Genomic DNA, 12068 nt, shown 5'->3' with positions numbered 1-12068 from the left:
ACTGAACAGCAACAACATCTGATAACGTGCTTATTATTGTACTCTCGTTTTTTCTCCCCTATAAAGGTTCCCAGCTGAAATACATGTGACCCAGTTCAATTTGGATTTCAGATAATAGTGAGTGAATATACATACATATATGTATATATGTGTATGTACATTCACATATATGTGCATATGGTCTCTGTGGTGGTGGTGGTGGTTTGGTTGGTAAGTCGGGTCCGACTCTTGTGACCCCATGGACTGTAGCCTGCCAGGCTCCTCTGTCCATGGGATTCTCCAGGCAAGAATACTGGAGTGGGTTGCCATTTCCTTCTCCAGGGGATCTTCTTGACCCAAGAATCGAACCTGGGTTTCCTGCATTGCAGGCAGATTCTTTACCAACTGAGCTATGAGGGAAGCCCTATGATCTCTGTATGTGTGTCTATATTTATAAATCCAGACCCCTCTGTATCTATGTCTAGATATACATATAGATAGATATTTAACTATCTCTCTGTCTGTCTATACGGAGTTGGGGGGAAGAGAGCAGCAATGATAAAGCAGATGGGATAAAATGTTAACAATAGGTGAATCTAGGTGATGGATAATGAGTGTTCTTCATATATCTTGTAGATTTTCTTCAAGTTTGAAATTGCTTCCAAATACAAGTAGTAAGGAGTCTTCTAATGGTTTAATAACCCCTGATCTATCCAGTTAGGTCTTTCATTTAGAAATGAGGAAATCAAGGCCCAGAATACTTGCTCAAGGACCAGTAGCCATGTTTGAAGGGTACTTAAAAGAATCTGCTTTAGTACTGTTAAAGAACAAAATTTAGCTGACTAAATTAGAAATTCTAATTCACTTTATTCAATGATTTATGAATCAGACAGTATGTCATCAAGCAAGTAGAAAGAGACTTCATAGAATTTTGCAAAATGGAAGGATTTTATCATCAGAAAGAAGGTGGGGCAAAGAAGTTAAGGAGTAGATTATTTCAATTAAGGTTACCTTTTTAAAAATAATTTATATTTTACTTATTTATTTTTGGCTGTGCTGCGTCTTTGCTGCTGCCTGGGCTTTTCTCTAGTTGTGGGGAGTGGGGGTTACTCTGTTGCGGTTCTCAGGCTTCTCACTGTGGTGACCTCTCTTGTGGAGCCTGGGCTCCGGGGCATGCGGGCTTCAGTAGTTGTGAAGCCTGCGGCACACAGGGTAGGTAGTTGCAGGTGCCTGACTCTAGAGGACAGGTTCAACAGTTGTGGGCCATGGGCTTCATTGCTCCATGGCATGTGGGGTCTTCCCAGACCAAGGTTGAACCTGTGTCTCCTGCACTGAAAGGTTGCCTTTTTTACGGGAAAGGGAAGGGATCTTAGGCAGACTACCTCAGTAGTGTTGGTCAGGAAATTCCAGACTGATAGGTTAAAAATTCTACTCCTTAGAGAAACTGAAATTGCATTTAATTTAGGTATTATTAATAAATATTGCTGGGGCTTAGCATAAAGTGATTTGATTTGAGGCCTGTTGTTTGACAGTTTCCCCTCTTTTGATCAAATCAAGCTCTAACTCTAACTGAGAGATGGACCAAAATTAGAGGCATTTACTGCATTCTAGTTCTTGCAGCTTTTATTGTTCCTAGGTGTCCGTTTTTTGCTGAATCTGTGTGGTGTTCACAGGTCATGACTTCAGGCTCAAAATAATTTAGTTGATCATTCTCTTCATTCCTTTTTTAAAGTTCCAGTCTTAGGTAGTCTTTTGCTTGGTGATTAGTGGCTGCAAACATGTATTTAAAGCATTTGAGAAAATTCAAGGCACCAGGGAGATTATCATTATAATTAGAAACAGGATCAGTTCAGTTGCTCAGTCATGTCTGACTCTTTGTGATCTCATGTACTGAAGCATGCCAGGTTTCCCTGTCTACCACCAACTCCAGGAGCTTTCTCAAACTCATGTCCATCGAGTCGGTGATGCCATCCAACCATCTCATCCTCTGTTGTCTCCTTCTCCTTCTGCCTTCAATCTTTCCCAGCATCAGGGTCTTTTCAAATGAGTCAGTTCTTCACATCAGGAGGCCAAAGTATTGGAGCTTCAGCTTCATCATCATTCCTTCCTATGATTATTCAGTATTCAGGACTGTTTTCCTTTAGAATTGATTGGTTTGATCACCTTGCAGTCCAAGGGACTCTCAAGAGTCTTCTCCAACACCACAATTCAAAAGCATTAATTCTTCAGCACTCAGCCTTTTTTATGGTCCAGCTCTTACATCCGTACATGACTACTGGAAAAGCCATAGCTTTGATTATATGAACTTTTATCAGCAATGGGCTGTCTCTGCTTTTCAGTATGTTGTCTAGGTTGGTCATAGATTTTTTTCCAAGTGTCTTTTAATTTCATGGCTGCAGTCAACCATCTGCAGTGATTTTGGAGCCCAAGAAAATAAAGCCTGTCACTATTTCCATTGTTGCCCCATCTATTTGCCATGAAGTGATGGGACCAGATGCCATGATCTTAGTTTTTGAATGTTGAGTTTTAAGCCAGCTTTTTCACTCTCCTCTTTCACTTTCATCAAGAGGCTCTTCAGTTCTTCTTTGCTTTCTGCCATGAGGGTGGTGTCACCTGCATTTCTGAGGTTATTGACACTTATCCTGGCAATCTTGATTCCAGCTTGTGCTTCATCCAGCCTGGCATTTTGCATGATGTACTTTGCAAGGTGACAATATATAGCCTCGACATACTCCTTTCCAAGTTTGGAACTAGTCCATTGTTCCATGTCTTGTTCTAACTGTTGCTTCTTGACCTGCATACAGATTTCTTAGGAGGCAGGTAAGAAGGTCTGGTATTCTCATCTCTTTAAGAATTTTCCACAGTTTGTTGTGATCCACACAGTAGCGTAGTCAATAAAGCATAAGTGGATGCTTTTCTGGAACCCTCTCGTTTTTTGATGATCTAGTGCATGGTGGCAATTTGATCTCTGGTTCCTCTGCCTTTTCTAAAGTCAGCTTGGATATCTCGAAGTTCTCAGTTCACGTACTGTTGAAGCCTCACTTGGAAAATTTTGAGCATTACTTTGTTAGGGCATGAGATGAGTGCAATTGTGAGGTAGTTTGAACATCCTTTGGCTTTGGAATGAAAACTTACCTTTTCCAGTCCTGTGGCCACTGTGGAGTTTTCCAAATTCGCTGGCATATTGAATGCAACACTTTAACAGCATCATCTTTTAGGATTTGAAATAGCTCAGCTGGAATTCCGTCACCTCCAGTAACTTTGTTCATAGTGATGCCTCCTAAGGCCCACTTGACTTCAGACTCCAGGATGTCTGGCTCTAGGTGAGTGATCACACCATTGTGGTTATCTGTGTCATTAAGATCTTTTCTGTATAGTTCTTCTGTGTATTCTTGCCACCTTTTCTTAATATCTTCAGGATAGTTTCAATGTTCGGAGTATACTTCAGAGTCATGATCCCTAAGAACCAGACCAACTAAAGAAAGGTTCCTTTGAACGAGTCACTCTTTTAAGCCAAGTGGGCCTGCTCAGTGATCTTGTATAACGGAGTTTCAATTTCCCCAGAAGTAGTAATCCAGATATAGCAAGTAGTGTGGGCCACAGCATAGATGATACCTCTTTGCCTAGCTAAATGATAATTCTGTTATCAAGAATAACTTTGGACAGAGAGTCTACGGATATATATTGGACAGCTATTGTTTAGCAGCAGACTCTTCAATACTTTAAAGAGTTAGGGAGAGATTCCTGATCACAGCTTCATTTGTACTCACTTCTGTTGAGGGAAGTAGAACTCTGCTAAATAAAGTGTATCCTTAGTTCTGAATGCTTCCTGGTATATCCTTCCTAACTCAACCATGCAAATTCAGGGGAATTGATCAATGAGCTATTTCAGTTTGTTTGTGGATAGTTAGGGGCACAGTTAGATAACCTAGAAAGCATTGCCCAGTTATGTGCCAGCTATCTAGGCTTCATAGACTCAAGGAGAATGATAAACACAACAAGCAAAGATTTATTCTTGTTGAGGTGCAAGTCACTTCTACAAAGTTGACACTGTTTATGCATTCATTTACAAGGATCATTGCATTCGCCTGTTCAAGCCAAGAGACAGTTAAATTTTTTCCTAGCCTGAAATAGAAAGTTTTTCTAAGTTCCAGAGGTTATACCCGCTTTGTGGTGACCTCTGATGTGTGGGTAATGGCATTGTCTCTCTAGGCCAATGCCAGAGTAAAGGAAATAAAAAAAGAGAAAAAAAAGGCTTTATGTTTAGTTAAAATAAGAAGTCTTGATTTGGCATCTTGGGTGGAAGTAGTCTGCATCTATGTCAGCTACTTCTCTTCATAGTCAATTTGGTTTAGAGGTCTTCATCTTATATGCAGTTTCCTTTTTCACTGGGAGACATGTGCTAAAGGTTTAAGTCCGTGAAGTTTGGCTGCCATCTGGGTAATGAAAAGAACTTGGTATAATTTCCTCTAAGGAGATTCAAGGGGAGTCTTGACTGCAGATGAAAAGGGTGGAAAGAAATTGGAAACGTTAATTTGGAGAGTCAGATATTTGAGGAAAACTAGAAGAATTCAAGATCTAGTCCCCTTGACAGGTTTATAACAAGATCTCAGACAGTTAACAAGACTAGATTCTAGTAGCTACAAAGGTGAAAACATAATTTCCCCATGTACGATTACCCTTATTCTTTGCCAAAGATAACTACTGCTGCTGCTGCTAAGTCCCATCAGTTGTATGCAACTCTGTGCGACCCCATAGATGGCAGCCCACCAGGCTCCCCCATCCCTGGGATTCTCCAGGCAAGAATACTGGAGTGGCAAAAATAAACAAATGGGACCTAATTAAAATTCAAAGCTTCTGCACAACAAAGGAAACTTTAAGCAAGGTGAAAAGACAGCCTTCGGAATGGGAGAAAATAATAGCAAATGAAGCAACTGACAACTAATCTCAAAAATATACAAGCGACTCCTGCAGCTCAATTCCAGAAAAATAAACGACCCAATCAAAAAATGGGCCAAAGAACGAAATAGACATTTCTCCAAAGAAGACATACAGATGGCTAACGGACACATGAAAAGATGCTCACCATCACTCATTATCAGAGAAATGCAAATCAAAACCACAATGAGGTACCATTTCACGCCAGTCAGAATTGCTGCGATCCAAAAGTCTACAAGCATTAAATGCTGGAGAGGGTGTGGAGAAAAGGGAACCCTCTTACACTGTTGGTGGGAATGCAAACTAGTACAGCCACTATGAAGAACAGTGTGGAGATTCCTTTAAAAACTGCAAATAGAACTGCCTTATGACCCAGTAATCCCACTGCTGGACATACAAACCAGAATTGAAAGAGACACGTGTACCCCAATGTTCATCACAGCACTGTTTATAATAGCCAGGACATGGAAGCAACCTAGATGTCCATCAGTAGACGAATGGATTATGGATAAGAAAGCTGTGGTACATATACACAATGGAGTATTACTCAGCCATTAAAAAGAATACATTTGAATCAGTTCTAATGAGGTGGATGAAACTGGAGCCTATTATACAGAGTGAAGTAAGCCAGAAAGAAAAACATCAATACAGTATACTAACACATATATATGGAATTTAGAAAGATGGTAATGATAACCCTGTATGCGAGGCAGCAAAAGAGACACAGATGTATAGAACAATCTTTTGGACTCTGTGGGAGAGGGAGAGGGTGGGATGATTTGGGAGAATGGCATTGAAACATGTATAATATCATGTAAGAAACGAATCACCAGTCCAGGTTCGATACAGGATACAGGATGCTTGGGGCTGGTGCACTGGGATGACCCAGAGGGATGGGATGGGAAGGGAGGTGGGAGGGAGGTTCATGATGGGGAACATGTGTACACTCGTGGCGGATTCATGTTGATATATGGCAAAACCAATACAATATTGTTAAGTAATTAGCCTCCAATTAAAATAAATAACTTAAAAAAAAAAATACTGGAGTGGGGTGCCATTGCTTCTCTGAAAAGATAACTACAATAAAGTTAATTTGTTAACATTAAAACTTGGCCTAATTATTTATGTAAATGCAGAAAGAATAGTGATTGACTATATAAAACCTTTTAAGATTGCTTTGCTGGAACATTGTAAACAAGGTGCTGGATTCATTTTTTTCAAGGGGCTTTATTGGCTTCATAAAGTCAATTTTAGGTCCACAAAACTGTCTGGCTATATCTGAATATGCATATCTCTCTCCAATATGACTTTCCAGTCAGATCTTTGGTAATATAACCAATGTTTTTAGTTGTGTCTTATTACAAAGAGGGTATATTTTTACTGAATTTATACAAGTAATTATATTGCCATGAAAAAAGTACTCAAGAGTTCCCAAATTTTGGAGGAATTAGGTAGGAAGAAAAGCTAAATGTTTCATCTTTGTTTATAAAGGTATACTTTATCGAATTGACTTAAAATCATAGATAGCTTAAGATAAAAGATGTCTTTAAATCTGAAAAAACAATAGAGCCAGAAATGTTTCACATAAAAAATCATAAAAATTATAATCATCCTCCTTAATTAATTCAGTCTCATTTTATTAACTTTTGTTCTGTTGATTCAGGTTTTCCATTAGATCTAGAAATTCTTATCCACTTCAGTTTTATGATCAAAAACGTATATTGTTAATTTTTTTCCTGTGAGTCTCCTTGAAGATGAAGCACTGTTCTCAGAACCCTTTTGCAAAAGATCTGAGGGAAATAATAGCTGTCTATAAATGACAGAAAGACTTTTAAAAATGTCCATTGTTAAAGAGTTGATGAGAGTTCATTGTAATGAAATTGACAAAATTTGGTTGTTTCTGTGATGTACAACATTTTAAAATAACTGGAATTATGACAATAACATCATAGTAGGGCATATCAAACTTTAGGACTTTCAGGAACACACACACACACATATATATATATACACAAATAATATATTAAGAAGGCTTAGTATTACTTTTTATTTGACAGTGCTTTCCATGTAGTTTAATATATTAAATCAGCCTAGTTTAACATCTTTGTTTTTATGAAGATGTAGAACAAAATCTTTTGAGATGTTCGAGGGACCATCTGGAAAATCCTGGTAGTTTGAACTCAGAAAGACTTCATTTAGAATTTGATTTGTGGAAGTTTGTAAATATTATTAAAAGATCAAAAAAATCACAGCAAATAGAATCACAAAGAATTATAAAATCATACTTATCTTTTGATCAAAGTGACAGTAAAATATTTCAAAGGCAAATACTAAAGGTTACTTAATTATGAGAAAAACTAGCCAAAGACCAGATGAAGCTCAGGAAATTATTTTGTGAAACACAAAGTCTTTGCTTTCTAGGCAGATATTACTTAAAAGGGAAAGAGAAAACTTTTACAATAGCCTTTTATCAAGAGCAGACCAATAGTACAAAAAACTATGTCCTTTAGCAGATGAAAGAATATAATTTTGTATAAGTACATTACTGATATTAAAGCTTACTTGAAACACTTTTTAAATATAAATTCAATCTTAGCCATCTTGATTACGCAAGGTAAAATTTTCCTTGGCTTTCTTTCTTCCCAACTTCATATTTAATTTGGCTTTCATTCTCTCCTTTTCCACTTAGAAATAACTTTTTCTTTTTTTTTCACTTTGGTAAAATTTACCTTCTTTTACCCCCAACATATATTTAAATATCTTATACTTTTTATTTTAGCCAAATTCCCACATCCTACTTTCTTTGCAAATGGAATTGTTTTCCTTATTTATAATAATTTTAATTTCATGTATATACACATTAACTTTATATATATATATATATACACAATTATATATATTTATACCTAATTAATATATATAAGTTAGAATTTTTAACCCTTAAAACCTTAATTTCTAAGGTAACATACGTGAGCAATTGTGAATTATATCAGCATTCTTTAGATTTGCAAATTTATGGATTCATTTCTTAATTTCTAAAAATACTTGTTTCTTCATGGAACAGTCTTTCAATGAAGTACTAGATACGTTTACTAATATATCCAAAATATCTTTCATTTCTTTGTCATAAGAAACCAAAAGTAGATAAACCTACATTTAATAAGTGTTTTACTATTTCATCTTATTTGGAAATAACCTAGATTTTCAATATATTTCCATCATTAACTTAGCTTAGTAAAACTCCAAAGTTTCAAGTTACCTGAAAGATTTTGAAAGCTATTTCTTAGTACACATAACATAAAATATAATTACTGCTAAGATGTTTATAAATTCCTAACCATTTATATCTGTCTAAATAACTTATTCCCAACAATTGTGTTTAGATGACCCATGAAAACTTCACGATCCATTAGGCAATATCAGCCATAATTATAAGTTACTATTTTGCTGAGAAATTTTGCAAGAGAGATAATATGAATTTGGCTATTAAACTTGGGTAGAATAAAAGTTATCTGCATTGTATTCAGTGTTTGTTGTAGTCAGTTACTCAGTCATATCCAACTCTTTGCAACCCCTTTGCACCAGGTTTCCCTGTCCTGCACCATCTGCCAGAGTTTGCTCAAATTCATGTGTGTTGAGTTGATGGTGCCACCTAACCATCTCATCCTCTGTCACCCCCTTCTCCTGCCTTTAGTGTTTCCCAGCATCAAGGTCTTTCCCAGTAAGTCAGCACTTTGAATCAGGTGGTCCAAGTATTGGAGCTTCAGCATCAGTCCTTCCAATGAATATTCAGGATTGATTTCCTTTGGGATTGACTGGTTGATCTTCTTTCTGTCCAAGGGACTCTCAAGAGTCTTCTCCAGCACCACAGTTCAAAAGCATCAGTTCTTCAGCACTAAACCTTTTTTATGGTCCAGCTCTCACATCCACACATGACTACTGGAAAAACCATATCTTTGACTATACAAACTTTTGTCAGCAAAGGGCTGTCTCTGCCTTTCAGTATGCTGTCTAGGTTTGTCATAGCTTTTCTTCCAAGGAGCAAGTCTTTTAATTTCGTGACTGCAGTCACCATCTGCCGTGATTTTGGAGCCCAAGAAAATAAAGTCTTGTCAGTGTTTCCACTGTTACCCCTCTTTTTGCCATGAAGTGATGGGACTGGATGCCATGATATTTTTGTATGTTGAGTTTTAAGCCAGCTTTTTCACTCTTCTCTTTTACCTTCATCTAGAGGCTCTTTAGTTACTCTTTGCTTTCTGCCATGAGGGTGATGTCATCTGCATATCTGAGGTTATTGATATTTTTCCTGGCAATCTTGATTCCAGCTTGAGCTTCATCCAGCCTGGCATTTCACATGATGTACTCTGCATATAAATTAAATAAGCAGGGTAACGGTATACAGCCTTGACATACTCCTTTCCCAATTTGGAACCGGTCCATTGTTCTATGTCCAGTTCTAATTGTTGCTTCTTGACCTGCATACAGGTTTCTCAGGAGGCAGGTAAGGTGGTCTGGTATCCCATCTCTAAGAATTTTCCACAGTTTGGTGTGATCCACACAAAGGCTTTAGAATAGTCAATGAAACAGAAGTAGTGTTTTTCTAGAATTCCCTTGCTTTTTCTATGATCCAACAGATGTTAGCAATTTGATTTCTGGTTTCTCTGCCTTTTCTAAATCCAGCTTGTACATCTGGAAGTTCTTGGTTCACATACTTTTGAAGCCTAGCTTGAAGGATTTTGTGCATTACTTTGCTAGTATGTGAAATGAGTGCAATTGTGCAGTAGTTTGAACATTCTTTGGCATTGTCCTTCTTTGGGATTGGAATGAAAACTGACTTTTCAGTGGAAATTCTAAAGGCAGATCTATTTTAATTAAACAATGAATTTAAACTAGCTTTAATATAAAATGTTTTCCTTTATCACGTGAGCCTGAAAAACATTTAGGTTAGTTTCAGTTATATTTCTGAGAGTTTTTAGAATACTCAACATTTAATTTATACAAGTTCTTACTTTTTTCTAAGCCCATTTGAATAGAACTGTTTTACAGATTGATTTTAGCAATACCATCTGAGCACAGAAATTAATTACACACCTACAACATACACATATAGACATACATGGACATAAGGAAGCAGAGACCTCATAGATTGTAGATTTTTCTAAAAATATCTGTGGAGAAGATCCATGATTTTTTTCATTCATTTAATTAAAATGACCTTTCCCCTTTTCAGCTTCCCTGGTGACTCAGATGGTAAAGCGTCTGCCTGCAATGCAGGAGACCCAGGTTCAATCCCTGCTTTGGGAAGATCCCCTGGAAAAGGAAATGGCAACCCAGTCCAGTACTCTTGCCTAGAAAATCCCATGGGTGGAGGAACCTGGTAGGCTACAGTCCATGGGGTTGCAAAGAGTCAGACAAGACTGAGTAACTTCTCTTCACTCCCCTTTTCATTCTTCTGATAAGAATTACCTCCTTGAAGTCTCTACTTTAAAGAGTTGGTCTAAATGAAAATTTACATCTCAATAGAACATCTCATTTTACATCTCAATAGAACAGGGAAAGAATGCAATTTCTTCCAAGAAGGGCTTTGGTTTCCAATATTTACAGCCTTTTGAGAGGAATAGAGGAGGTTTTGGAATTGGCAAAAAAGGATTGGTGGACTTTTTTTTTTTTTATCACACCTCTGCTTTTATATAAAGATATGGATTATAAAACAAGGATAGCTGTTTTTAATTCCTCAAAGAATTGTGCTGCTGTCTAAATGATCTCAAAAGACTGATACACCCACTCACCTATATTGGATTGTTTTCCCTCCATCTGGGTACATTTCACAAGGCTTTTGAGACAATCTTTTTTCCAATGTCCCACTTGTTTACAATTGAGACATCTATCCCTTAATTATTATTATTATTAATGAAAAAAACCCTAGGAGGGTATAATAGGGGAGACCTAGGTGTTGTTTCAGGTGCCTTTTAGCTTTAAGTTTTCATAAGCCTTTTGCAACAGACCTTTCAATGAAGCTAGTTTGGAATCTTAAAACCTTTTAGAAGCTTCTGCATATCAACTAAAATAGGTAATACCTTCTATTTGATATGGGGACACTTACTTTTGAGTGTACTTCTTACTTTGATGAACAGTCTTGTCTAATTGTAACATTCCACATAGTGGCTGGGCTTCCCTGGTGGCTCAGTTGGTAAAGAACCTGCCTGCATTGTAGGAGTCCTGGGTTCAATCCCTGGATCAGGAAGATGGAAAAGGAAATGGCAACCCACTCCAGTCTTCTTACCTAGGAAATCCCATGGACAGAGGAACCTGGTAGGCTATAGTCCATGGGGTCACAAAGAGTCAGACATGACTTAGCAACTAAATGACCTCCACATAATGGCCTTTGTAATTCTGTGTTGTCTTTAGTAAGATTTTGCCATTTTGTAGAAATCTACAGCTTCTAGGACTATAGGTCTTAGACATAAAATAGGCAGGTATACCAGAGGGTGGTGTGCTCCACTCTTCTTATATAAAGAATCCCATTTCTTTTAGCTAGAGCTTGAATTTCTTAGAGCCAAACTAATACCTAAGGGGAATGTGCCTCTGGGTTGGGAATTATACTGTGTTCTACAGTATACCTTGTTGAGTGAAAATTTCCTTGAAGTTGGCAAGCTCCCTATTGTCAATCTGACCATGTTGCAGGAAGGGCAAGTCCTTCCAGGGCCCAAGAGTGAGCTCTTTCTAACACTCAGATGATTGTCCCAGGAGACGCACATGCTGACAAAGCAAAAGTTTTATTGAGAAGGGGTGCCCAGACTGAGAGCAGTAGGTAATGGAACCCAGGAGAACTGCTCTGCCACATGGCTCACAGTTAGGTTTTATGCAAATGGGGTTAGTTTCCAGGTTGTCTCTGGCTAGTCATCTTGCTTGGCCCATGTTTTGTCTTACTCAGCCTCCTTGGTGGCATGCACATCTCTCAGTCAAGATGGATTCCAGTGAGAAGGATTCTGGGAGGCTGGTAGGACATAAAGACTGGTATCTCTTTCCTTCTTTTGGCCCCTCTCCAATTCTCCCAGTTACTTTTCTGTGGCAGCAGCATATTCTTTATTGATGCCTCTTCTTGCGTGCAAGTGGTTGTCATAGTGTCTGACTAAGGTGGGTGGTTTCGG

The sequence above is a fragment of the Bos indicus genome, chromosome 8 (genome assembly GCF_029378745.1).
Source record: "Bos indicus isolate NIAB-ARS_2022 breed Sahiwal x Tharparkar chromosome 8, NIAB-ARS_B.indTharparkar_mat_pri_1.0, whole genome shotgun sequence".
Lineage (NCBI taxonomy): Eukaryota > Metazoa > Chordata > Mammalia > Artiodactyla > Bovidae > Bos > Bos indicus.
Note: the sequence above shows the minus strand (reverse complement) of the source record.